Source organism: Microcebus murinus, chromosome 15 (assembly GCF_040939455.1).
Source record: "Microcebus murinus isolate Inina chromosome 15, M.murinus_Inina_mat1.0, whole genome shotgun sequence".
Lineage (NCBI taxonomy): Eukaryota > Metazoa > Chordata > Mammalia > Primates > Cheirogaleidae > Microcebus > Microcebus murinus.
The window spans coordinates 45175089-45200967 of NC_134118.1; positions in this window are offsets into that span (position 1 = coordinate 45175089).

Consider the following 25879-nt stretch of genomic DNA (forward strand, 5'->3'; position numbering starts at 1 on the left):
TTCGATGAGGCTCTAATGAAGCCAAGGTCATGGGCATGATAGTAGTAATTGGGGATGGAGCCTTAATGACTATGAAGAGTTTTTACAGGTATTAACCCATTTATCCTTCACAATACCTCTGTAAGGTCTTTAAAATAAGCATGATTATTACTGTTTTATGAATAAATGAACATATTCAAAAAGGTTAAGTGACTCACCTTAGGTCACATAATTATTATAATAAATGGAGGTATGACTCTAAGTTTTCTGACACGGGTCTTCTTTCCACTCAATAACACTGCTTCAATTTGGGTTTGTTAATTGTTTTCATGTAAATAATAAAATGACTGTGACATTCATTAGTCTGTTAATTACACCTGCATTTAGAAGACCCTGACTTCTGGGTTGAGATTATGATAGTAGGCTCTCTCCCAAATTGCAAATAAATTATAGGCAGAATCATACAGAAAGGCAATGATTATAACAATAGCTTAAAAAATAAGGACAGGAATCAAATGCATATGCCAAACACTTACAAGACTTTCCACCAACTTTAATCTTGCAGCAAACGGAGGAAGAAGCATCACCAGTGGCCTGCATGCAATCTACCTGCTGAACTAGAATGACAAAGCTGGAAATAAAATGGAGAGAAGGAGGATTTGATTCATTTTTACTGCTTGATTTTTAGACACTAGATATTACATTAATCAAAAAACTGAGCAGCCACCCATTTACTGTTTTTGAGATGGCCGAAATCTTGTTTCTCCCTTCTCAAGGGTCCTCATCTAAGATAGCGCCTCTTGTATAACAAGGCTAGTGGTGGAGAGATGTGGAGAGGAGCATTCTCATCCAGGGAAAATGACCTTTCAGGCAAGGCTATATAAATAGAAGCAGATACAGGAAGGGCACTGGAAATGGAGCTTTCTGGGAAGTATTATTTGTCATGGACTGCACCTGATTAAACAACTGAAGGCTGCCTTAGGATATATTGTATGTTATCTCTCTTATGGTAAAGAACTGAGAAGTAAGAGCAGGATTTCCCACATCAGTGCCAGATGAATGTTTCTGAAGTATCAAAAGTGGAGCTAGGGCTGTGCACAGTTGAGGGGATGTTTGTACCAGCACACAAGTGACAGTGCAGATGGCCATGGGCAAAATTTGTTAGCAATATGTCTACAAATCCTACACCTAGATAGATCTCACTCCAAACCAGAATGAAAAAACTGTAAAGAGTAAGGTAAAAGCAGGATGGAATGTTAAAAAAAAAGCATTTTGAAGACATTTTAAAAGTTGTAATAAAAAGATAAAAATCTTTTGAATATTAAATTTGAGTAGAGAATTGAATATGTCTACGTAATAGTAACAGAAAACATTCTTACATATGCCAAAGTCGCAAAAATATAACATTCACGCCCCTCTCATAAATGAAAGAAACAAAGCAAAACAAAAAATCAGAAACATACTCCACCCACCCAACCGGGAGTTTAATCATACCCAAGATATCTTAAATGAGGAAGTACATGTGAATTGCTTAGTATTGAGCAACAAAACTTGTTATAAATATGTAGTTAAAGATTTTTAAGAGTGTGCTCCAAAAATTCTCAAAAGTAAAGTGAAAACTCAAAGTGCTCCTGTAGTTAGAATTTGATGTTGTTGGAAATTCATAATCACAGATTTCTAACCACAGATAAAAGTAACAAAATAATAGGAAATGACAATAATAGGTAGGTATATGGTAAGGGAAATGAATACATGTTAAATTCCTGGTTTTAAAACAATGACTCAAAAGTTATTGTTTTACGCTTGACTTTAGTAGTACATACAGGGTCAAATAGGTTACTTCCTTCTTGAAATATTTAAAACAATGATTTGTCACTAAATACAGGCTTTCTACTTTCTGAAACTTATAGAAAATGAAAGTCAATTAAACATGAAATGCCAAAGTTTTCCTACACTGGGAGTACTTAGTGCTTCCTGGGCCATAGTTAGGGTTGGAGGGACGAGGTAGGAGGGGATACTGGGTGGACCTGCTGCTTGGTCTTCTGCCTCTGACAGATGAAGCAGAGCAGTTTTATGTGGTTTACGTGCAGGGCTTCTGAGTTAGAGATCCATTTTTCTATTGATTAAAATGCTCAATAAACATGCTTCAAATTACATTTCTGCCGAGCATTCACTAGCCAGATTGACAGAAATACTGTTTGTTCACAAATAGGGCAGTCTCCATGCACACTAGACCTGTACGGTTACATAGGGGACAATGCTGTGCTTGGAGTTTAATGCTCTCTGGTCATTATCTTAAAAGTCTTGATAATTTTATCTTTGAAGGTACCTGTTGTAAGTGAAGTTGATAGGACCATGAGCATATATTGGGGTCTTGATCATATGCAGCCTTAACTCCTACCCTGCCTCTTTGCCTTCCCTTGGTAGGTCCTCAAAATCCTGATCCTTACACCATGGCAATCCCCCTCTCCCCTATCTCCTGTTCATTGACCCTGCCCAGCAATGGATGCTGTCTTTTGCTTCCTTTGCAAGTCTGGGTGTGTGTCAGGGGAGGGTCCACATGGAGTAGGGACCTTGCAGCATTCAGAGCAGACATGGCAGTAATTGTCACCACCATAGGCAGGCATGCCTCTCTTCCTCTGTGTATTCAGTGGATCACTAGGCAGAGGTTAGCATCTCGCCCACTCCATGCTGATAATGGGAATAGGCTCCTTTGTGTATTGAGGTTGTGATCCTTGGAGGGCTTCTGTCTGTCACAGGTGGAGTAGTAAGCCCTGAGAAGGGGAGATTTATTTCCCTGCCTACAAGTTGGAACATGGTGCTGTGCAGTGGTGGCTGAAAGGATGGAAACTCAGCAGCCAGCGGGCGGCGCTGATGCCAAATCATGGGGTGCCTGTGAGCATCTGAACCCAATGAACATCCTCATTCTGAGAGCTCAATATTAAGTAACAAATAAAACACTATGACAGGTTGAAAGGGATTTGGGAAGAAAAGAAAGATCTTTGTGTTAATATTTTAGTGCCTTTAATGGCAATTTTTTCTCTATTTTGAATAAGGATCCCATGGTTTTTTTGTTTTGTTTTGTTTTGTTTTTTTTAGACAGAGTCTCGCTTTGTTGCCCGGGCTAGAGTGAGTGCCGTGGCGTCAGCCTAGCTCACAGCAACCTCAAACTCCTGGGCTGGAGTGATCCTTCTGCCTCAGCCTCCCGGGTAGCTGGGACTACAGGCATGTGCCACCATGCCCGGCTAATTTTATATATATATATCAGTTGGCCAATTAATTTGTTTCTATTTATAGTAGAGACGGGGTCTCGCTCAGGCTGGTTTTGAACTCCTGACCTTGAGCAATCCGCCCGCCTCGGCCTCCCAAGAGCTAGGATTACAGGCGTGAGCCACAGCGCCCGGCTTAGGATCCCATGTTTTTATTTCACACTGTGCTCTTGGAAATTATGTAGCTGTCCCTGTACCAGTTAATCTTTCCAGGTATTTCTGAGAGATCCTTATGTGCTTATTGATTTCTCCACCAGTTCTGGACACTCTAGAAGCTGGATTCAAAGCCATTAACCCCAACATTAATTGTGTGTGGAGTTCACGACTGCCACTGCCAGTGAGCAGGGGGACTGGTGAATCCAGTAACAGGAATCCCACCAACACAGGGAGAAAGGGAATAATGCAGTCAGAGACTGATAGCAATCCTTTAGAATACAGGGGGGAAAATCACTTGAGGTGGGTTTTTGGGGGGAAGAAGGAAAATAAGGAGGAATAAAATGGCCAGAAAGCCAATGGGTGCTCACTGGGTAGATATTAGAAGATGACAAGGTCTAGACTAAGGAGGAATGCTGTATGTGTGATGTGAACAAGATGACAAATGGGAAAGATAATTAAGAAATATAATCAATTGGCTGTTAGGTGTATCTTTAAGATAAGCAAAATAAAGGGGATTAGAATGACTTCTGTATTTCTTGCTTGGGAGAGCAGGTAGCTAGAGATCTCATCCACCAGTATAGATAGGAGAGATGCTACATTGGGGGGTGTATAATGTTGGCTTCTGCTTTAGATGTGCTGAGATGAGTATTAGGATATTTCAGTTACAACTTACAACAATATAACTCAAATCATTTCAAAAAGAAATCACTGACTTACACAAAAAAAGGAAAGTGATTCATGAATCCAAATGGTGTCATCAGTGCTTGTTGCTTTGCCTTTCACCTTTATGCCTTTCTTGTCACAGACTTATTTCTTTCAGGTGTTGCCATAGAGCAGATATACATACTATCTAACATCTCTGGATCCACCTTTAAAGTTTATGATCCAAGAATAAAAAGGAATTTTTCCCTTCCCAATATAAAGTTGAAAAAATTAAATTAATGGCATGCGTGATATGCTCATCCTCAGGTCCAACATTGTTGCCAAATAGATGGTTTCTGTTATTGGCCAGGTCTCGGTTGTATGCCAGAGAAGGACAACTCTGGGACCAGCCTCCCTGGGACAACAGAGGAGCAGTTCTGCACTGGAAAGGGGCTACTGATACTAAAAGAAGGAGGAAGGTACAAGCTAAAGCATCAGGTGCTGATTATAAATTATGAAATGTCTAGATGTGATTGAGCATATTATAAAAAAATCAGAAAACCATCATTCACTTCTTGGTTCCAAGTAACAGATGTAAGGAGAATGCTGGGCCTCTAATCCACTGTGGTGGAAAAACACTGGGATATAAGCTTTCTGTTCTTTCTACTTCCACACAGTGACCTCTACATTGCCCTGGCCATGTCATGCAGCCCAGCCCAGCTCAGCACTAAATAGGAGACAGAGAAATATTTCTGGCTATTCAGTTTTCTTCATTTCCCTGACTTTGTTGACATGTTTAGATTGGCCATCTCGCTCACTGAAGTTGTAGGAGCCCATCCTTAGGTGGAGATGAAAGTGAAATATACATGGTTTAAGGTACAAAAAAAAAAAAAATGTTGCATTAGCTTGAGGCTCAAATCAGATCTTTGAACACAACTTTAACCAGAGCTGTGCATAAGGGTAGAAGACAATCATCTAACTATTGACAAAAAGTACTTTCCATTTTGGTTATTATCCTTGTAGATTTGCTTTTTTATGGAAGCCAGAGGGCACAATAATAACAATAATTGTGATTATTCAAGCACCCAGAAACTTCTAACAGCATCCAGGAGTAAAGACGTGAGGTCTATAATTATAGTTTTGAGAACAGTTTTTATTTTAAAATATTAATATTTAAGGCTACATGGATCATTTTTGTAATGCTTGAGTCCTGTATATAGGTGTGCCTCTCACCCAAATAATGTTCATAGTACATTAGGTAGGTTTATTCCCTTCCCTTCCTCCCTCTCCCCCCTGGTTCCATTGAGTTTTACTTCCCTCTGTGCACTTGTGTGCTCAACTGTTAGTATCAATTTAATATTGAGTACATGTGGTGTTTGTTTGTCCATTCTTACTATACTTCATTTAGGAGCATGGTCTCCAGTCCATCCAGATTGCTGCAATAAGTATTAATTCATTGTTTTTATGGCTGAGTAGTACTCCATGGTGTACATATACCACATTTTATTAATCCACTCATGAATTGATGGGTACTTGGGTTGATTGCACATCTTTGTGATTGTGAATTATGCTGCAGTAAACATTCATGTGCAGGTGTCTTTTTAATAAAATCACATTTTTCCACCAAGTAGTGGAATTGCTGGATTGAATGGTAGGTCTACTATAGTAGACAGTTTTGAGGTGACATTTGGAATCATGGGAGTGGCGAGAACGACTCCAGGATAAGAAGGAAAGGGACCCTTTAGACATTTTCTTTCTTTTGAATGATACTTATGGTACTGAAACACTGCAACACCAACATCCATGTGCTCTTCTCCTAGATGATAGACTCTATTAAGCAAGAAAGTAAAGATAAGTCCCCTTGGAACAAGCCATTTTTTTTTTTGCATAAAGCCTCAGCTTAGTCTCTTTCTAATGTAGATTTAAGGAGAATCAACTCACCCATGTCCCCAGTGAGGGAAGGGATTTGTTACTGCTGACAGGAGAGTGATAACTGAACTTGCCTCAAATGACCTAAGAGATTGTCAACTGGATGTCACTGTTTGTGTCCATAATTCTTATCTTTAGGAAAGCAACTACAAGGATAAAACAAATCCTTCCTTGGGATGGGTCAGGGGTATACTGGCAGAGGTTGGCCACAAATAATGGGACAGAAGGCTCTCATCTTCCCTCATAAATTCCATGAAGTAACCCATTCTGGAGAATACAAAAATTAGGAATGTAAAGAATTATTGCTTCCAGATTGAAAGCATGAGTATCACAAATATCTGCTACTACTGCTACTAATATTAAGCACTTTGTTGGGTACTCTGTTGTGTCAAATGTGTCAAAACACATTGCTTTGTTTATTCTTCCTTATGACTTTTAAAGACATGTATTTTTCTCATTTTATAGATAATGATTTTAAAGTAAAATCATTAACTTAAAGAAGATCACACGGTAGGTAAGTGGAAGATTCAGCATACGAATTTAGGTCTATCTGATGACAAAGTTCATGCTTTTCCAACAAGTTATACTACTTTCTATAAGTAGGAGAACAGAAGATGAGAGTGAATAATGTCACAAAAGCCAAGGTATAAGGAGTTGCTGTAATTAGAAGATGACATATTCAATGTTTCAAGGAATCAAGTCAAGTAAGAACAGAAAAGGGGCCATATGATTTGGAAAGGGAGTTCAATAACATGATGAACTAAGGCCCTTCACACATTAAAAATAAATAGAGATAGTGGATAAAAAGTAACCAAAAATATTTTTAATACACAGCTGAGCTCGAAAGAAAGAAAGGGGGGAGGGGGAATCCCAAAGCATCCAAAAGAAGATTGAACTCAAATATATAATGGGAAGTAGAAATTAATATTGTGTTGGGAGTTTGGGGGCTCAGACTTACATATTGTCCCTGGGATTGGATCCTGGAATTTTAATACCCATGTGGGCCTGGAGGCAGAGTCTGTGGCAGGGAGGGCCTCAAAGGGCTGCCCTGTCTGTTATAAGGGAAGTAAAAAATCTGTCTACTTGGATGAGAAGGCAATGAAGAAGTTTTCTATTCCATAGAGGAATGAGAGAAAGACAAATGGCCACTCCTGAGACAACCGGCATACACCACCTGCATGGTTCAGAATTAGGAAACAAACTTGACCCAGAAATATCAATCTTTCTGTAGGACACATTGACAACCTAGGCAACCCATGGCTAAAACAACTGCTAGGAAAGAGCTGATGACAAAAAATTATACATTTTGTAATGAAGCAGACCAAAGAATGGAGAGTCTACAAATCAGCTATCAATGGGATTATCACTCTAAGAAACAGGACAAAAAAAAAAAAATAATAGGAAGGAGATAATCAAATAAATTTATTAAAAATGCATAGAGGTTTAAAAAAGAAAAAAACACTATAATTAAAGAATAGGTAAGTATTAAAGATTTCAATAATAAAAAAATAGATAGGTATGAAGATTTCAAATAGAATCAAATTCTAAACGGAAATATAGTTGCTAAATGTTTATAAAGATTTTAATGGCTTCTTTGAGATATAATAATTTATATACTCCAAAATTCAACCATTGTAAGGGCACACTTTAATAAATTTTAGTAAATGTGTAGAGTTGCACAACTATCACCATATTCCTGTTTTGGAATATGGCCATTGCCTCAAAAGTCATTGAATTTTGAAATTGATGGATATCTTAAATATTTAAGGTGATGAATAGCCCAATTACACTTATTTGATTATATAAAGATATCAAATTATCACGTATCCCAAAAATATGTACATATAATATATATCAAATAAATTTTTAAAAATGGGTGGGCAGACAAATATATTCCAGAAAAGAGGTATAGTCTATAGTAGTGATAGTAAGCAAATCATTGGTTGCCTATGGTTAAGAGTTAGAGGAGATTGAGTAAGAAGAGTATAAAGGAATTTTCTGAGGGTGATAGAATGTTCTATATCTTGGTTGTAGTAGCAGTTACAGAGTATATAAAATTTCAAAACTCAGGGAAATATATAAACAATTTATTTTAAGCATATTGTGTACCAGGAAAGGTGATTTTCAAAATTAATGGGCATTTTAAACAGCAGATTAGAAATAATTTAATACAGAAGCAGTGCCATGGATAATAGATCTGAGGGAAACAGCTAGAATAAAGTCAAAGAAATAAAGAAGTGGAAAGTAAAAGATTGGTGTGATTGGCTGGTGATCCCTGCCTCCTGGTGTTTAAACCTTGTGGAATCCCTTTCATTTGGTTGTTAGATTGGACTTTGTGACTTGTTTCTAACAATAAAATAGGGCAAGACTGATGAGATGTAAGTTCTGTGATTAGATTATGGACCCTCTTGCTGGCATTCTCTCCTGCCTTCTCACTTGATCCCACTGGAGAAGCAAGCTGCCATGTTGTCAGATGCCCCATGGAGAGGTCCGCTCAGCAAAGAGCCAAGGGAGCTCTCCATCTATTTTTCACGATGTACTGAGGCTTCGATCCAACAGCTTGCAAGGAACCCACCAAGCATGTGAGTGAGCAAAGAAGCAGCCCTGTCCCATTGAGCTTTGAGATGACTGCAGACTTGCAAGAGACTCAGAAGTACATTCTTTAGTTTATTGCATTTACACTTTCATATTGATGGAAATTTAGCTTAATCAACTCAGCACATGTACAGCTATATAGTTGGGGCCCAGCTTTTCACTCACAGAGAGTCAAATATTCCAATTTAGAATAATTCACAAGTGTTCTCAGCATTCACCCCTGGAACTCTCTTTTATTACTTATGATATTTAATTAAATTCAGCTGGGCTGTTAATAGGTTTTATTCTAGTGTCTCTGAATGTACTAAATCAATTTTGATTTAATAGTTGTTTTTATTCTATGGCTACAATAAATTTTCAGCAAGTACATTTTATTGTTAGAGAAGGCTCACTGCCACTAATTTAAGGCTTTCACTTAGAATTTTAGTACCTTTAATTTAAAGACAATCTTTTTTCACAAAAAAATACCATACAGTCCCAGAAACATTTGTTGTGTTTATGATTTATCATAACTGAGATTTTTCTGTATCTTAGAAAGAAATTTAAAAATTATCATTCTGTTTTTGCTTAAGATTGCTTTTGCTATACTGGGTTTTGTCTGGTTCCATACAGAGTGTAGAATTATTTTTTCTAGATCTGCAAAAACTGATCTTGCTATTTTAATAGGGATTACATTGAATCTGTAGATCACTTTGGGTAGTATAGACATGTTAACAATGGTGATTCTGCTGACCCATGAGCATGGTATGGTTTTCCAATTATTTACATCCTCTACTATTTCCTTCCTCACTGTTTCATAGTTCTCCCTGTAGAGATCTTTTTCCTCCTTAGTTAAATATATTCCTAGGTATTTTACTTTCTTTGCTGCTATTTTGAAGGGTACTGAGTTTTTGATCTGGTTCTCAGCTTGACTGTTGTTGGCGTATAGGAATGCTACTAATTTCTATACATTGATTTTGTAACCTGAGACTTGCTGAATTTGTTTATCAATTCCAGTACCCTCATGGCAAAATCTATGGTGTTTTCTAGATATAAGAGCATGTAATCAGCAAAGACTGATAGTTTGACCGGCTAGGACTTCCAGCACAACGTTGAATAGAAGCAGTGTGCATCTGCACTAGAATGTTTATAGCAGCACAATTCACAATTGCAAAGATGTGGAAACAACCCAGGTGCCCATCAACATATGAGTGGATTAGTAAAATGTGGTATATGTATACTATGAAGTTCTACTCAGCCACAAAAATCAATGGTGATCTAGCACCTCTTGTATTATCCTGGATAGAGATAGAGCCCATTCTACTAAGTGAAGTATCACAAGAATGGAAAAACAAGCATCATATGTACTCATCATCAAATTGGTATGAATTGATCAACACTTAAGTGCACTATAGTAATAACATTCATCAGGTGTCGGGAAGATGGAAGTGGGGAGGAGGGGATGGGTATACACACACCTAATGGGTGTGATGTGCACCATCTGGGGGTTGGACATGCTTGAAATTCTGACTTGGGTGGGGCAAAGGCACTATACATAACCTAAATATTTGTACCCCTGTAATATGCTGAAATAAAAAAAAATAATTTAAATTATCATTCTGCTATTCACACTTTACATGAAAAGGAATGGAGTACATTAGAGCAGTTACACAATGTTGTCCAAAACCAACACCAGTGCTCAACCCTTTCACATCCTTGATGCTGCCAAAGATAGAACTAATAATCCAAGAGAAGCCATCAATACCATGTTAATGTTACTCAGATTAATACTTTAATCACACTCATATGATGCCACACTTTAAAAAAACTTAGAGCAAAGACCCATAAAATATGACAATTCATAACTGTGCTGTATAAACTCAATTCTATTTCAATCACTCATATTCAGTCGCAAAACTAGTTCCCAACATGAACATGTGCAATGTCCTGGATCTGCTTGCTCTGACACATTCTCTCTGTGGCTGCACTAAACATGGCTGATCCCTCCTGCATGACGATGAAATGAATATATTGAATACATGATGCATTGTACTACTCACGGGCATTCATAAGTATTTTCTACTTCCAACAATGTTGCAAAATATCTATCTTATAATTTTCATTTTGCAGATGAGGAAACTGAGTCTTCAATTCTGTGACAGGTAGAAAGTCATCAAAGAGGTGAGGAAAGGCAAGTTCCCTAGTGGAGTGAGAAGCTCAGGACAGAGGTTTCTCAGATGGGCACCCCTAGGTAAGACAGTTCACTTCTCTTGCCTTTTTTCATCTGCTGTAAAATGACTGTTCACCTAAATAAATTCTAAGTTTCATGCCAGAGATGACAAACTAGAATCCAAGTCTCTTGATGCCTAATCTCTGCAACCACACAATGATGAAAGTGGTCAATACAGAAAAAGTAGAAGCCTCTCTTAGATCCAACCTGACTGCTGAAGCACAGCTGTGTGTTGTTAGGTGAGGACTGAACAGTGGAGAAGAAATGGGGGCTGCAGGATGATGCTTTTCTGTCAGTGCTAGATTTGAGGCTTTGCAGGAGACCAATGAATGCTCTCGAGATTTATGATAATGTAATCTGAATTTGCATGTTTATAGATATTAGCAGTCGTAACTAGAATGAAAGCACTGATTGGCACAACATATGCCTAATAAATGTTAATAATCACTATGCTACTCTTGAAATCATTTCCAAATCTTTGCTAAAAGCTCTATCTTCCTCTTTTTATTATTTTTAAATTGACAGATAAAATTGTATGCTTTTATCATGTACAACATGATGTTTTGAAGTATATATACATTATGGAATGACGAAATCTAGCTAATTAACATATGCATTAATTCACATAGTTATTTTATGGTGAGAACAGTTAATATCCACTCTCTTATAATAGCATTTTTCAAGAATACAATGCATTGTTATTAACTATAGTCACCATGTTGTATAATAGATCTCTAGAAATTATTCCTTCTAGCTAACTAAAATTTTGTACCTGTTGATCAACATCCCTTCAACTCTACAACAACCCCAGCCCTTGGTTACCACTGTTCTACTCTCTTGTTCTATGAGATCAACATTTTTCCATTCTGCATGAGTGAGATTATGCAGTTTTTGTCCTTTTGTGCCCAGATGAATGGATAAAGCTCTATATTCCTTTATTCAGCTATGCTATTCAAGTTTCTTAGGATGGAATCTCTGCAAGCCTATCTTCATTACTAGATAAATATTGAAAATTAGTATTTGCAACTGCATCTGGATATAGTTTTCAAAGTTTTTACTGGAGATCAAATGAGGTGAGAAGCTAATCTACCATTTTATTGAAGTCGTAATTTTTTTTCTATAGCTCTAAGTGGTTCAATTCCAAACATTTGACTTTGTCTGTCTGTCTGTCTGTCTGTCTGTCTGTCTGTCTCTCTCTCTCTGCTGTGACTCTTATCAAGAAGGGTTGGTTGGATTTGGTGACAAAGGTGATTGTTATGGGAAATGAAAAAATAAAACCCAAGCCAAAAAGCAATTTAGTTCATCTTTTCTTTTTTTTCACTTTAAGTATCAACAAGCCACAATGAGGCAGAGATGTTTGTCTATAGCCCTAGGGTCAACATGTTTCCATTTATTTATGTTTTGTTTAAAGAAAATAGTATGTGTGTGTGCATTTTTGTGTGCTACTCACCATCATAGTTCTGCATTTCTCACTGAAGTCCTCACTGTCATTCCTAGTGACACAATGGGCATAATGTTAAAATCCAAATAATAAGACAATTTCTACAGTTTAAATTCAGCACATATTATAGCTTCTTACCCAAAGTAGATTTTTGATAAATATTTGTTTCATTGAGTAAACACATAATCATAAAGTACATTATGCCCTTAGTTTATCTTATTAACTTCTAGAGTAGTTGGAAAAAATGAGGGCAATAATCTACATCTTTTATTTTAAAAACTATAATATCCTTTATCTCTTTTGTGTTTTATTTTCAATGTTTAAACAAACAGAAAAAAATAACTGAGTAAGGTGTCAAGAGGTCAAGTGTGAAGAATAGAAAGAAAACAGAAGCCGACTTGGTGAAGAAGGAGGGAGGATTATACAGTTCATGAAGGAGTAACGCTTAGAAGATATTGATCCCACAAAGCTCAAAGCCCAATGCATACAAAATGTGTATTTTACAATGAATTCCAATACAAATGGATTTTATTTCATTTTATCAGTGACATTCACTTTTCTAAGAAATGAAAGAGATTGAGCAGAGCAGGGATTCATTACTTCCTGTACTTAACACACTAGGGATGGTCTCCAGTGTGGGCAGATAGAGGGTGGTGTAGATGCCAGCTCTCATCTCAACAATATGTAGGTAATTCTATTCTAGCAGATATGGTCAGTGGTCTATTTCTTGTTTATAAGTAGTATTTTATGAAAGGAAAAGCTGGTCTAAATATAATTTCACAGAAGTGCTATATCATTCTCTCCTTTATCAACTTTTGTAAGTTTCCATTCCAGTCAACTGAACTCAGCAAAATTTGCCACTGATGTAAATGGTCTTTGGAAAAATTAATTTCTAAATTCAATGACTAACATAAGCAGTTTTAAAACAGACAGTCGAAAGAAGAGTTATGATTTCCTTATTAGTCTCCTCATAAGGAGGCTCCAGGCTGCCATAACAAAATGCCCCAGGTTGGGTAGCTTAAACAAAAGACACTTGTTTTCTCACTGTGCTAGAAGCTGTGAGTCCAAGATCAAATTGCCAGAACTGGTTTCTGGCGAAGCCTCTCTTCCTGGCTGATAGACAGCCACCTTCTCACTTCTCTTTAGTACCCTGATCAGCTAAAATATGAGTTTAAAGGTGTTCGGACTAGAAATTTTTGAAAATTTAACAACTTTATTAGATTATCTAGAGGACCAATCAATCTTGTTGACTGTGCACAAGCAGGCCTTTAAGGAACCAAAGGGAAGAGTAGGAATGATGTCAGTTGGTCCTTTTTGTTGCACAACATATTGGCACAGGAGTCCTTGAGAAAGAGTGAAATTTAAGTGGTGTCTTTTTTCACCTTTGTCCTTCCTGGCTTCTTTTACTGCACAGATGAGGCTACCCTAGGGAGAGTGTGCAAAGACAGTGAGGGGAGGGAGGAGGAAATAACATTGTCAAGAATTTACTGAATGCCATGAGCTGTAATAATCTGAAAAAATTTCAAATGTTTTTTCACTGTATTAGTAGATCATGCACAGATTTTTCTTGAAAGTTTAGGTCTCCATATCCATAAATGGCTTACATTTCCCATGTTCCTAGACATGATGAGTAATAAAAATCTCCATAGACATTTGTTGGCTTTATATTTAATAAAACAGATTTGTACTCAAAAGTTCTATTCAGCTATGAGCATGTTGGCCACATCAGAAGGGGTGACACCGATGTTTCTGAGTACTTTTCTGCTTTCACTTTTCACTTTATTCCAAGACTATCCTATTTAAGGAGAATTTTCTGCATTTTAATAAGGTAGGCACACTATTAAATCAGTCATTCAACTTCATATTTCTGTACTAATGCTTTGGGGATGTATAGTGCATAGGACTGGATTTTATTTCATTTTATCAGTGACATTCTCTTTTCTAAGAAATGAAAGAGATTGAGCAGAGCAGTGATTCATTACATCCTATTCTGGACACACTAGGGATGGTCTCCTGTGGGTTCTGAGATATATGTCTTGGTGTCCCCTAGACATATATCACAAGTTTTGTGCTTTTGATGTTCTTATTTCTTTGTTTTAAGAGGTTGCCTATACTTTGTTTTATGTTTTAAGCTCTATTTAAAAGACAGAAGGTAACAAAATTTGTCAGATAATTTAAAAATTCTAATTGATTTGGAACCTCAATTAAATTTTAACTACACCTTTGAAACAATACTTTACCTAATTTTAATCATAATAACCAGGTACTCTGCTAATCACTTTACATATATTTCCCATATAATCCTTTCAAATAACCTGATAAGGTATGTGTGCAATCCCATTTGGCATACTATGTTTTGTTCACTGCTGTATCCCAGTACCTTATGTAGGGCCTTCCTGGTATTTGATAAAATTTATTTCATAATTGAATGAAAGATGGAACTAAGGCATAGAGAATGTAATTTTCCCAAGGGTTGTGCAGCTAATAAGTCCAGTAGTAGAAATTCAAGCCCAGCTATGTCTGAATTTAGATCCTAAGAGGCAGCACTGCCTTGAGTTAATATGAACAACTAACAAGATGCCACAACATGCCTTAGTTAACTATTCCAGAATTTTGCAAAACAAATTCTAAAGAAGACTTTTTTTTCAATTGAAATTTCTCATGCTACAGTCAAAGCACTATTTCTTTTGTTCTGTTTTTAATACAAATGTAGAAATCTCTTCTTTTTTTAATTCCAAAATATTAAGAGGTACAAATGTTTTTGTTATATGGATCCACTTTATAACACTTAAGTCAGGGCATTTAGTGTACCCATCATGAGAGTAGTGTTCATTGTACCCAATAAATAAGTTTTTACTCCTCGTCCTCTCCCAACTTCCCTTTCTTGGATTCCAGTGTCCTTTACATCTCTTTGTGCCTGGGTGTGCCCATAATTTAGTTCTCAATTATTAGAGACCACATGTGGTGTCTGTTTTTCCATTTCTGATATACTTTGCTTAGGATAATGGCCTCCAGGTTCATTCAAATTGCTACAAAAGACATTATTTTATTTCTTTTTATGGCTGAGTAGTACTCCATATACATATACATCACATTTTCTTTATCCACTCCTCAGTTGATGAGTACTTAGATTGATTCCATATCTTTGCAATTGTGAATTGTGTTTCAATAAACATCCAGGTCTTCTTTATAAAATGACTTCTTTTCCTTTGCCTAGATACAAAGTAGTAGGATTGCTAGATCGAATAGTAGGTCTATTTTCACTTCTTTGAGGAATCTCCATACTGTTTTCCATAGAGGTTTTACTAGTTTACATTACCACAAACAGTGTATAAGCATCTACGCTGAGAAAAATCAAATTGAAATCACCATTAGATACCATTGCACACCTACTACATTGGCAAAAATTAAAAAGTATGAACATAACAAATGTGAGGGTGGAGGAGAAGGGAATCAGAGCAGAATGGTTAGGAATCTAATCTCTTGTGCTGAACTCTCTGCCACCGTATGGCCTGGGGCAAGTCACTTCACCTCTGTGTCTCAATTTCTTTATCTGGAAAGTGGGAATAACAGTAGTATCTAACTTTAATTACATTATAATTTTTAAATCAATATTCTTAGAATAGTATCTGGCACATAGCAAGAATAATTAAGTATTTGTTTTATATAAATGTTTATATTTTAATAAAATAAAATGTGATAAAAGAGAAACCCTAAGACTCTGCTAATGGATGTGAGGATGGAAACAGCCACTTTGGAAAACAGTTGGCATGATCTATAAATATCATTAAAGATTCATAGACTTTGCAATACATCAATTCCATTTATAGGTATATAACCTAGAGCATGTATAGTAGATATATTTATAAGAATGTTTATGAGAGTAAGACATATTTATATTTATAAATATGTTTATAAGAATGTTTATAAGAATGAGACATATTTATAAGAATGGAAACATTGCTTAATATTACAGAAATATAAACAATCATCTAAAAAAAGAATGTATAAATAAATTGTAGAAGACACATACAACAAAATATTATACAGAATGAAAAGAAATAAACTACAGTAGTAAACTTCAGCTAGCCTGAAATATATAGATAAATCTCATAAACATTATGTTGAGTGAAAGAAGCAGACACAAAAGAATACAAAGTATGATTCTATTTTCATAAAATTCAAAAACAAGGAAATGCTAAAGTATATTGGTAGTATTTCAAGAATAGTAAAAATATTATTATAGTTTAAATAAGGATATTGGATACTGATAGGAGAGAGAATGAGTTTTGAAGGGGAGGACTATCAAGAAGTATAATGCATACAGCTGTTCTTCTTATTTCACTTATATAAGATTAAATAATGTTGCTCTAAACATTCTTATATGTGTGTCCAGGTTTATTTATTCTAGGTTACATATCTAGGCCTGTAATTACTGGGTCACAGAAATACAATGTTGTTATGTCTCTAGACCTGTGAAGAGGTTACACAGGTGCTTATTAAACTACACATATGTGATTTGTGTACTTCTTCAGTATTTATGTTACATTACATTATTTAAAAAGAGCAAATAGATTGTGAATAATTGGGGAACCAAGCATAGAAATCACTTAAGAAATTGTGGTGTGAAGAAGACTACAGCAGTGATAAGAGGACATAGAAAGTAGGGAGAAATTGGTGAGTTTGTCTTTCTCTTTCTGAGAAGGGAGATATTAAGAATTTATAAATATTTTTGAAAAATATCTGGTTGGGGGAGGATTCAAGTGTATAGAAGAGAAGAGGGAAAATCAATTGAGTGTAGTTTCTGAAAAGTAGGAAGTTCTGGGGGACCATTCTCCATGAACTGCTAGTGTCCTGCACATCTTGGGAGCAGACACACTGACTGCATTTGTTCTGGACTGTCTTTTCCAGGATGTTTGTGCAGGCAACAGCCATGAAAAACATAGTGTCTCCCTCTTTGGCAAAGGGCAAGTTTGTTACTGCTCATTGTAATAAGGATAATATCTCACATCATGGCAAATGTCAGACAGACTTACTGCCCATTATAAAAGATCCGGTTCCCTAAACTCAGGGTTCCTCTTTGAATGCAGCCTACTGTGTTTTTCATGAGTCTCCTGGCCCTCGTAGCACCAATGTGTGGGAATTGGGTCATAAGGAAATGGCACAAATGCTATTTACACTGTCTACTGCTCTTGCTATGAGTACTTAACTGTCCTTTGTGTCTGATCCAAGAGTTCATGTCTCTGCCAACATCTGTGAAAATGTGGCAGACTAATTTGTTAGCTTGGAAGAGTGAGGGAACTTTCAGATCCCTCACAGTTCTTGATGGAGAGGGCATAGGATCCAAAGCATGAGTCATCTAGCACTACTTTAGGTATGCTGCCACAACAGTAACTGTCAGCTTGGTGTCACCTATAAGGGCACTGTGTAATTTTTAATATGAGGTATATATTTTAATCTTTACAAATTCCTTTAAAATTCCCATTTTACAGCTGATCAATATGAAAGCCACTTGACCAAGGTCTAACATTAATAAGTGCTAGGGACTAAATTCAGGTGTGGCTCTTTTTCCTGGTCACAAAGCTGTATCTCCTGCCTTCTCTGCCAGTGTTTCCCAGATTGTGGTTTATAGACTGGTACCAATGCCTAAGGAGTCTTTACAAAGTAAAATAAGAAAAGTGTTCACAAAGGTAAGGAAAAAAAAACCAAAAAAAAAAAATGAAGTATGTTTTTCATACAGCTACACATTCAATTTAAATGGCTGGCTTTAAAAATCTACAGAATGAGAGAAAATATTTAAATACCATACATCTGACAAGGAGTTAATATCTAAAACTCAAACAACTCAAGAGCAAGGAAACAAATAACCCAATTTAAAAATGGGCAAAGGACATGATTAGACATTTCTTGAAAGAAGACATGCAAATGACCAAGAGGTATATGAAAAAAATATTCAACATCACTAATCATCAAGGAAATGTAAGTCAAAATCAAAACCACAATGAGATATTACCTTATTCCTATTATAAAGGCTGTTATCAAAAAGACAAAAGATAACAAGTATTGGTGAGGATATGGAGAAAAGAAAACCCTTACAAACAGTAGGTGAGAATGTAAATTAGTATAGCCTTTATGGAAAACAGTATGAAGGTTCCCCAGAAAATTAAAAATAAAGCTACCATAGGACCCAGCAATCCCACTACTGGGTATATCCAAAGGAAATGAAATCAGTAAGTCACAGAGATATCTGCACTTCCATGTTTATTGCAGCATTATTCACAATAGCCAAGATATGAAAGCAATTTAAGTATCCATCAATGGATGAGTGGATAGAGAAAATGTGGCATATACACACAGTGGAACACTATTTGGCCATAAAAAAGAAGAAATGCCTGCCATTTGTGACAGCATGGGTAAATCTGGAGAACATTAAGTCAGGTGCATAAAGACAAATATCACATAATCTCACTCATATGTGAATCTAAACAAGTTGATCTTACAGAACCAGAGAGTAGAGTGGTAGCTATCAGAGGCTGGGGTGACTGGGAGCAGGGGATATGTTTATCAAAGAATACATATTCACAAGTAGGTAGGAAGAATAATTTCAAGAGATCTACTTTACAGCATGGAGACTATGTAATGGTGATATATTTTATTTTCGGAAAATGCTAAGAGAGTGGATGTTAGGTGTTCTACCACAAAAATGGTAACTATTTCAGGTAATACATTTGTCAATTAACTAGATTTAATCATTCCACAATATGTGTATACTACAAAACATCATGTTGTACATAATAAATATATACGATTTTATATGTCAATTTAAAAATAAATAAATGTGAAAAAAATAAATGCCTAATTTTATTCTGAGATCTTGTCCCTCCTTTTTGGTAGAAGTTGTTTTCATGTCCTTTTGTGAAAGAAGTGAGAGTGAGTAAATCATAATTTTGAGATGTATCTTTCCATGGCAACATAAATGGCCAGCAACTTTACATTGGTCTTTTCATTTTTTTTTCTTTCCTTATGGTGAATCCCCAAATTCTTAGAACCACTGGCTATAGTTTATCTTCTAAGTGTCATTTTGGGGTACTTATTATTTCTAAAATGGGTTCATAGTCTATCTAGCTCACATCTCTATTGTGAATGTCAGCGGGTTGGTGTGTAGATGCACTTCTGTTCATAGAGGCAGGTACATTTGCATTAAATGAATTTAGAAGACTCAACAGACCACTTACTTTATTATCTCTCCTTGTTAACTTTTAAAATATTTGAGATGTAAACATCTGTCCTAGGACCTGATGCATGGTAGGCATTGAATAAATATTTGCCATGTGAATACATAAGCAAATAAATACATGCATGGATGCATGGATGAGCTTTGAGATTCTTTATTGTTTTGGAAATTAAGTGATACATATGATTGAACATCGCCTCCTCCCTTCACAGGAACAGATGTAGTTGATCCAGAACACCATTCTACTCCTCACAAAGAAAATAAGAGCTATGTGTCATTTATCACTTGACATGGAGTTTAAAAACATTTGATTTTTTTTTTACATGTGATAATCTACTGAAGGCAGCAAGAAATAAAGCAGATTCCAGCTTGTGGCTGGAATCTCAGTGATGGACAATGCTTATAATCTTTCACTGTACCTCCATAGACTTCTCCCTGGAACGTATGTCTTTCAGCCCTAGTAAATACACTTGAGCAGCCCTTCCAGATACGCCCTTCAAATATGCTGAGTAGCCCTTCCATTTTAGAATGACTGTCATGGTTTTGTCTTTTCATCATCATAAACAGATCCCTCTTCCTCCCACATTCCATGACTTTGTTTAATTAGTTTCTTTAATATAATTTTTATGTAATTTATACTTCAAGCAACTATTTGGTATTCAGTAATGAAACTGAGAAACTGGGGATTCTTCTAACAATGCTGAATCAGCGAGGTAAATGGTAAAAGCAATAAATGAGGAAATAAATGATCATGTGGGTTTTAGTCTTGTCTCCACCACGTATGGTCCTCAATTCATTTTTCTGTTAAAGGGACATAAAAACAACTGCTTTGCCTATCTCACAGAATGTAGAAAGAACTAACTGGGGCACTATATATTTTTTGAAATCTTAGTAAACAAAATTCAATATAAAATACAGTGCCAAATGTGATTAATTTATATTATTCTCACTCACTTACATTGGCACATTGGTCCTTGATGAACTGTAATGAACCTGTCCTTTAACTACATCACCATAAAGTATATTGATAGGCCAGATCTCTCAGAGATTGTATGACCTTGATGCTTTAAAACATGAACTATACAAAGTCCTGGAAAGAAAAGAGCTCAAATTAATTTGGCTTTGGCAGAAAGTTGTACTGGATGACTGAATAGGGATTTTTCATCTCTAATTTCCAAGGTTGTAAAAACAATAACATCCCCGCACCCAGCTATCATGTGCCCTATAATGTCCTACTGAGCTAATTCACATCAAGATGTGCACATTGTTACTTCCAGCTACGGGTTCTACTCAGGAACACAAAACCAATTCTCTTTACTAAAAAACAAATGGTCCAAATTAAAGGCTCCTGTAGGCTTAAAACGGCAGAAGCATCCAATTTTAAAAGGACTCTAAAGACGCATTTCTCTTCAGTGAGTGGACATAAGATGTGAGTAATTATTAAACTCATAAACTAGCTATAATTGGGAAGATAGTTCAATAGATTAGAGCTCTGTAGTCTAGCTCGGTTTAGATCTACGATGAGAACAAGGAGAATTTGAGACAGTCTGCAAATGAGAGAGCTGCTTTATGTGATCTTTCTCCTGCCCCTCTCTTCTTTCTTGCCTCCTTCCCCTTCCTTTACTCAATTTCCCTTTGTTTTCTCTCTTTCTTTTTCTTGACCTGCATTGCCCAAATTGATCATCCAGACTCTTGTAGTCCCAATTATGTAGACAAGAATGCTGTTTGTTTTATTCCAAATGATCAGTGTTTTCTTTTACCCTAACCTAAATTCATTAAGTAACTTTGCCACACCATTTTACTTTTGCTTTTTAGACCTTGTTATAGATTGAATTGTCCCCTGAAGAGGGTATGTTGAAGTTTTAACCCCCTGGCTCCCAGAATGTGACTTTATTCGGGAATACAGTTATCGTAGATAGAATTAGTTAAGACCAGCCACACTCGAGGAAAGTGGGCCCCTAATCTAACTGGTGTCCTTATTAAAATGAGTGTTATGTGAAGAGACACGGACATGCACGGAGGGAAGACAACATGAGAAGATACAGAGAAAACACCATGTAAATATGAAGGCAGAGATGGCGAGATGCAGCCACAAACAGGAGAATGCCACAGATTGCAAGCAAGCCACCGAAATCAATATTGCCATTTTAACCTAAACTGTATAACTTCTTGGTTCTGAGCATTTCAGGTTAAATTTATAACTTATAGTTGGCAAAGGAGCCACAAGGAGGGTTGATTTGAAAACTTTACTGGTAAAGAGAAATGAACATTGGTTTGTGAGTCAGATGTTAATTTTTTTTAAACCTCAGCTTAGCCTCATGCTTGGTGTAGGATGTTAGTCACATAACTGAATTCCCCGAAGACTCAGTTTTCTCTAGTAGAGTTCCTGGCACGTAGGAAGTATTCCTTACAGCTTGGCTATTATTTAATAAAGCTTTCCTTTTCCTGGAATCTAAGGCATTTATCCATCAAGACTTTGCTACAACCCTCACCCATTAGTTTTGACTGATCTGAAAAATCTATTTACTTAAAAACTACCACCATGGCACTTAGAAAACCTCAGTTTATCTTGGTGATCCCGGTACCTTTATGTAATTCATAGCCAAGGAATGAAAAACACTGGACAGGACTTTTGAGCTACAACATGAGGAGTATGTTATAATCTCAGATAATTTCAACTTCAATGCCAAATCCAAAATTAAGCTTCAGAAGCTTCAATTTTTGAAGATTGTATTTTAGAATTTGGAAAAGATAAATCCAAGTTAGAACAAATGGTACAAATATGATTTATAATTGCTTTATAAAGATCAAATTCTTAAAGTTCTGGTGCTTATAGAAACCTACAAATACATCTCAAAATCTTACCTGACAAAGAAGTAACCATGGGATGTTAACAAAAAGCGGAGGGAACATTTGTTTCTCAGCATTATCTGGCTAAGTGCCTTGAAGATAAAAGGAAGTCAGGCTTGCTGGGTGTTCTAGACAATGTACTGGGCATTTACTGATCCACCTCATTAAATCAATCTGCACAGTGCCCTAAATTGTAAGGCATTTATCCCTATTTTGTGAATGAAGAAATGAAGTAATTGTAGGCCATTTTGTCAAAATCAGAAGTCAAATCCTGGACTGGCTGACTCCACAGCCCATGGACCTACTAAGTAGAGCTAGTGCTTTGGTTCTAAGTCTACTCCTGACCTACTGGATAACCTTGAAAAATTTGCATAATCTATCTGGATTGCAGTATTCTCTGTAAAGCTGGTGTTGTAGAATAGATCATTTCATAAGTTCCTTTTAGCTGGAGAATTTCTACTTAGAAAAAACTTCAGTGCAAACCAGAATAGTAAGGGCAAAGATGTAACTGTTGACTCCATTATGATGTCCCATTATGAATTCATCATGAGCATTTGGATTTGTTTAGGTTTTCAATAGAAGCCATAATACTGTTATGCCTTTAAGCATGAGTTTTATCTACATAATTCAAAATAGTATATGTATTAATTGAATTAATCTGCTGCTTAAAATGTATATGGCAAAGAACTGTAGTCCTGTAGAAAGAAGGTGGAAGTATATTCATAAGACCACCTAGTTTTATTTTATGATAGTTTTAAAATGAGAATATTATTTCTTAAGCCAATCCAGTAGCAACCTTTACAAGCTAGTCCCTAAAAATGTGCATGATTTTAACTATAGCTGCTTTTAGAAATATCTGAAAGAGACATAAGATAAGGGAGTAATCTTGTTAAAAAATCTTCTATAAACCACACAAAATACCACTCTAAGACAACATGGATAAAACCATGTGTAGTTTTTGGATATAGCAAATTGAGCTACTGCCACAACCCTCATTTTATGTGTCTATTAAAGGAACACTTGCTTGATGACACATTCATATACTATTATACACCTGACAAAACAGTTTGGATATATAGAACACCTTTTTTGCAAATAATTATAGTGTTTATCCCTTTGGCTGCTATTCATTTAATCAAGAGGAAAAAATATGTTACTTAGGGTAAAAACAAGAAATACGCTGTTAATCATTGATTGATAGAAGAATTAACATAGTACTGCAAGGGTGAATCTTGATGAAAATGAGCCCTACTGAGAAGTACTGATGTAGTGCCATAATTGCAAGCCAAAAATCCTGGCCAGCATCTAAACACTCTGCTCATCCTGGCATCCTACTCAGTAAAAACTTGTCTGAGACAAACAAACATGTATGCGGCCTTTGCAGAGCATCCAAAACAAATGTGGAAACTGAGATTGATCAAGGAACACCAACTGTCATAGAAATTGGATGGGTTTCACATAAACCAGCTGGACATGTAATAGAACTAGATATTTACCAGGCTCTGACAATAACATACAAAACAGTATAGGGTAGCACAAAAATTAATTTATATAAATTTATGATTGCATTGACCCTTAACCTTTGCTACTACCATATTGTTTGACCCATATTTATAATCTCTAAGGCATTTCATTTCAGGGGAGAGGCAGCACCTAACAAAATCACTGTTTGCTAGGTTTTCAATATTTGTGATCTGCACTTAGGCAAGTTGTGCCAATATTTAGTTACACCTGAGTTTTAAACTGGCCACTGGCCCAGCCATATTAATTATCAATCTCTGATTTATAGACTATCAAAAAAAACAGTGAGTATTAAAAACATATATGCAATCATATGCTAAAACCGAACAAATCTTTTCTTCTTTTTAACAAAAAAAAATCTAACCAGATATGAGCCTTCTTCTCTGACCTCCGACAATTTTTTATTTATGGTGATTAGATTTCAACTTCCTTGCATTGTGATTTTGTAATCACAGTCAGGAAAAGATGCCATAAAAAAATTACACACTGAGCTTGTTTGCTTAATTGACTGGAAGCTCCTCTTCCTTTTTAATTGCGTAATTAGATGCCAAAGAATAATAAATCGGTCTTAGAAGAGTATGGTAGATACAACTGAATAATGTAAATAACTCATTTTAATTATCTTAGTAATTATCATGATAATTTCTAAAACATATCATGTCTTCAGAATCTTAACTAAATGAAGAGGATATAAAATCACCCAAATAAAAATAATTGTGCTCTAAAAACATTGCTGTATATTTTGCATATATTAAGAAAGCAATAATCTAGGTATGTTATATAGGTATTCCAAATTAAATCAAGAGCATGGAATTAGAACTAGCTCCCCTTCCCCTACCTTCTGCCAGGGAATAGGGATGTCTTCTCTGTCATCTGAATTGCCTGTCTTATTGGATGGTGCTATGACAATAATTCAGGGAGTTTTTCATCTAAGAAAGACACCTGATGATAGCATAGAGCAGGCATCCCTAAGGCCAAATGAAAATTTTACTTGGTGAATTAACTAAGGATGTAGCTTTTAATTAAAATCAGAAATAAGAATTGGCTGATGGCTGGGCATGGTGGCTCATGCCTGCAATCCTAGCACTCTGGGAGACCTAGGCAGGAGAATCGCTTGAGCTGAGGAGTTTAAGACCAGCCTAAGTAAGAGTGAGACCCTGTCTCTACTAGTGATAGAAAAATTAGCTGAGTGCCATGGTACACACCTGTAGTCCCAGCTACTTGGGAAGCTGAGGCAGGAGGATCGCTTGAGCCTAGGAATTTGAAGTTGCTGTGAATTGGGCTGATGTCACACTCATGGCACTCTAGCCTGGGCAAGAGTGAGACTGCTCCCCTCCCCAAAAAAAGAATTGGCTGATATGAGCCATTCCAAAAGTAATCAAACAATAAATTATTTTCTCTTTCTCTGAGTAGTTCAGACCGACAAGTGAAGAAAACTATTTCAGTTTCTCTAGTCTGAGTTCAGATTCTGGTGGCTTTTTATTAATTTATTCATTAAGATGAGAGTTTCTCTAAAATTCAGTATTTAGGCCGGGCACGGTGGCTCACGCCTGTAGTCCTAGCTTTCTGGGAGGCCGAGACGGGCGGATAGCTGTTGCTTCAGGGGTTCAACACCAGCCGGAACACTGCCTGAGCACAGTCAGACCCCGTCTCTAATCTAAAAAAAAAAAAAAAAAAGTAAAAAAGGCAAAAAAAATAAAATAAATAAAATAAAATTCAGTATTTGTAAGAGAGAATTGCACAAATCACAGGTGCAAAGCTGGGCCAAATTAAATCAAGAGCATGGAATTAGGACTAGCTCCTCTTCCCCTACTAAACACAACTAGATCAATCTCTATTTCTCCCCCTCCCTCCTGTTTTCTAAAGTAACAATGTTTTGTTTTGTTTTTTATTGGCAGTAATAGAAATCCATAGGATATAAAGGCCTTTTAACAAAAGAAATAGACAATTATGTTCTTTACTGTTAATTCTCCTCCTTCCTAGGATCTAATAACAATTAGAAAAAAATTTGAGATAGCTTGTTCCCATAGAAGATATTTACAAACTAGAGAAAA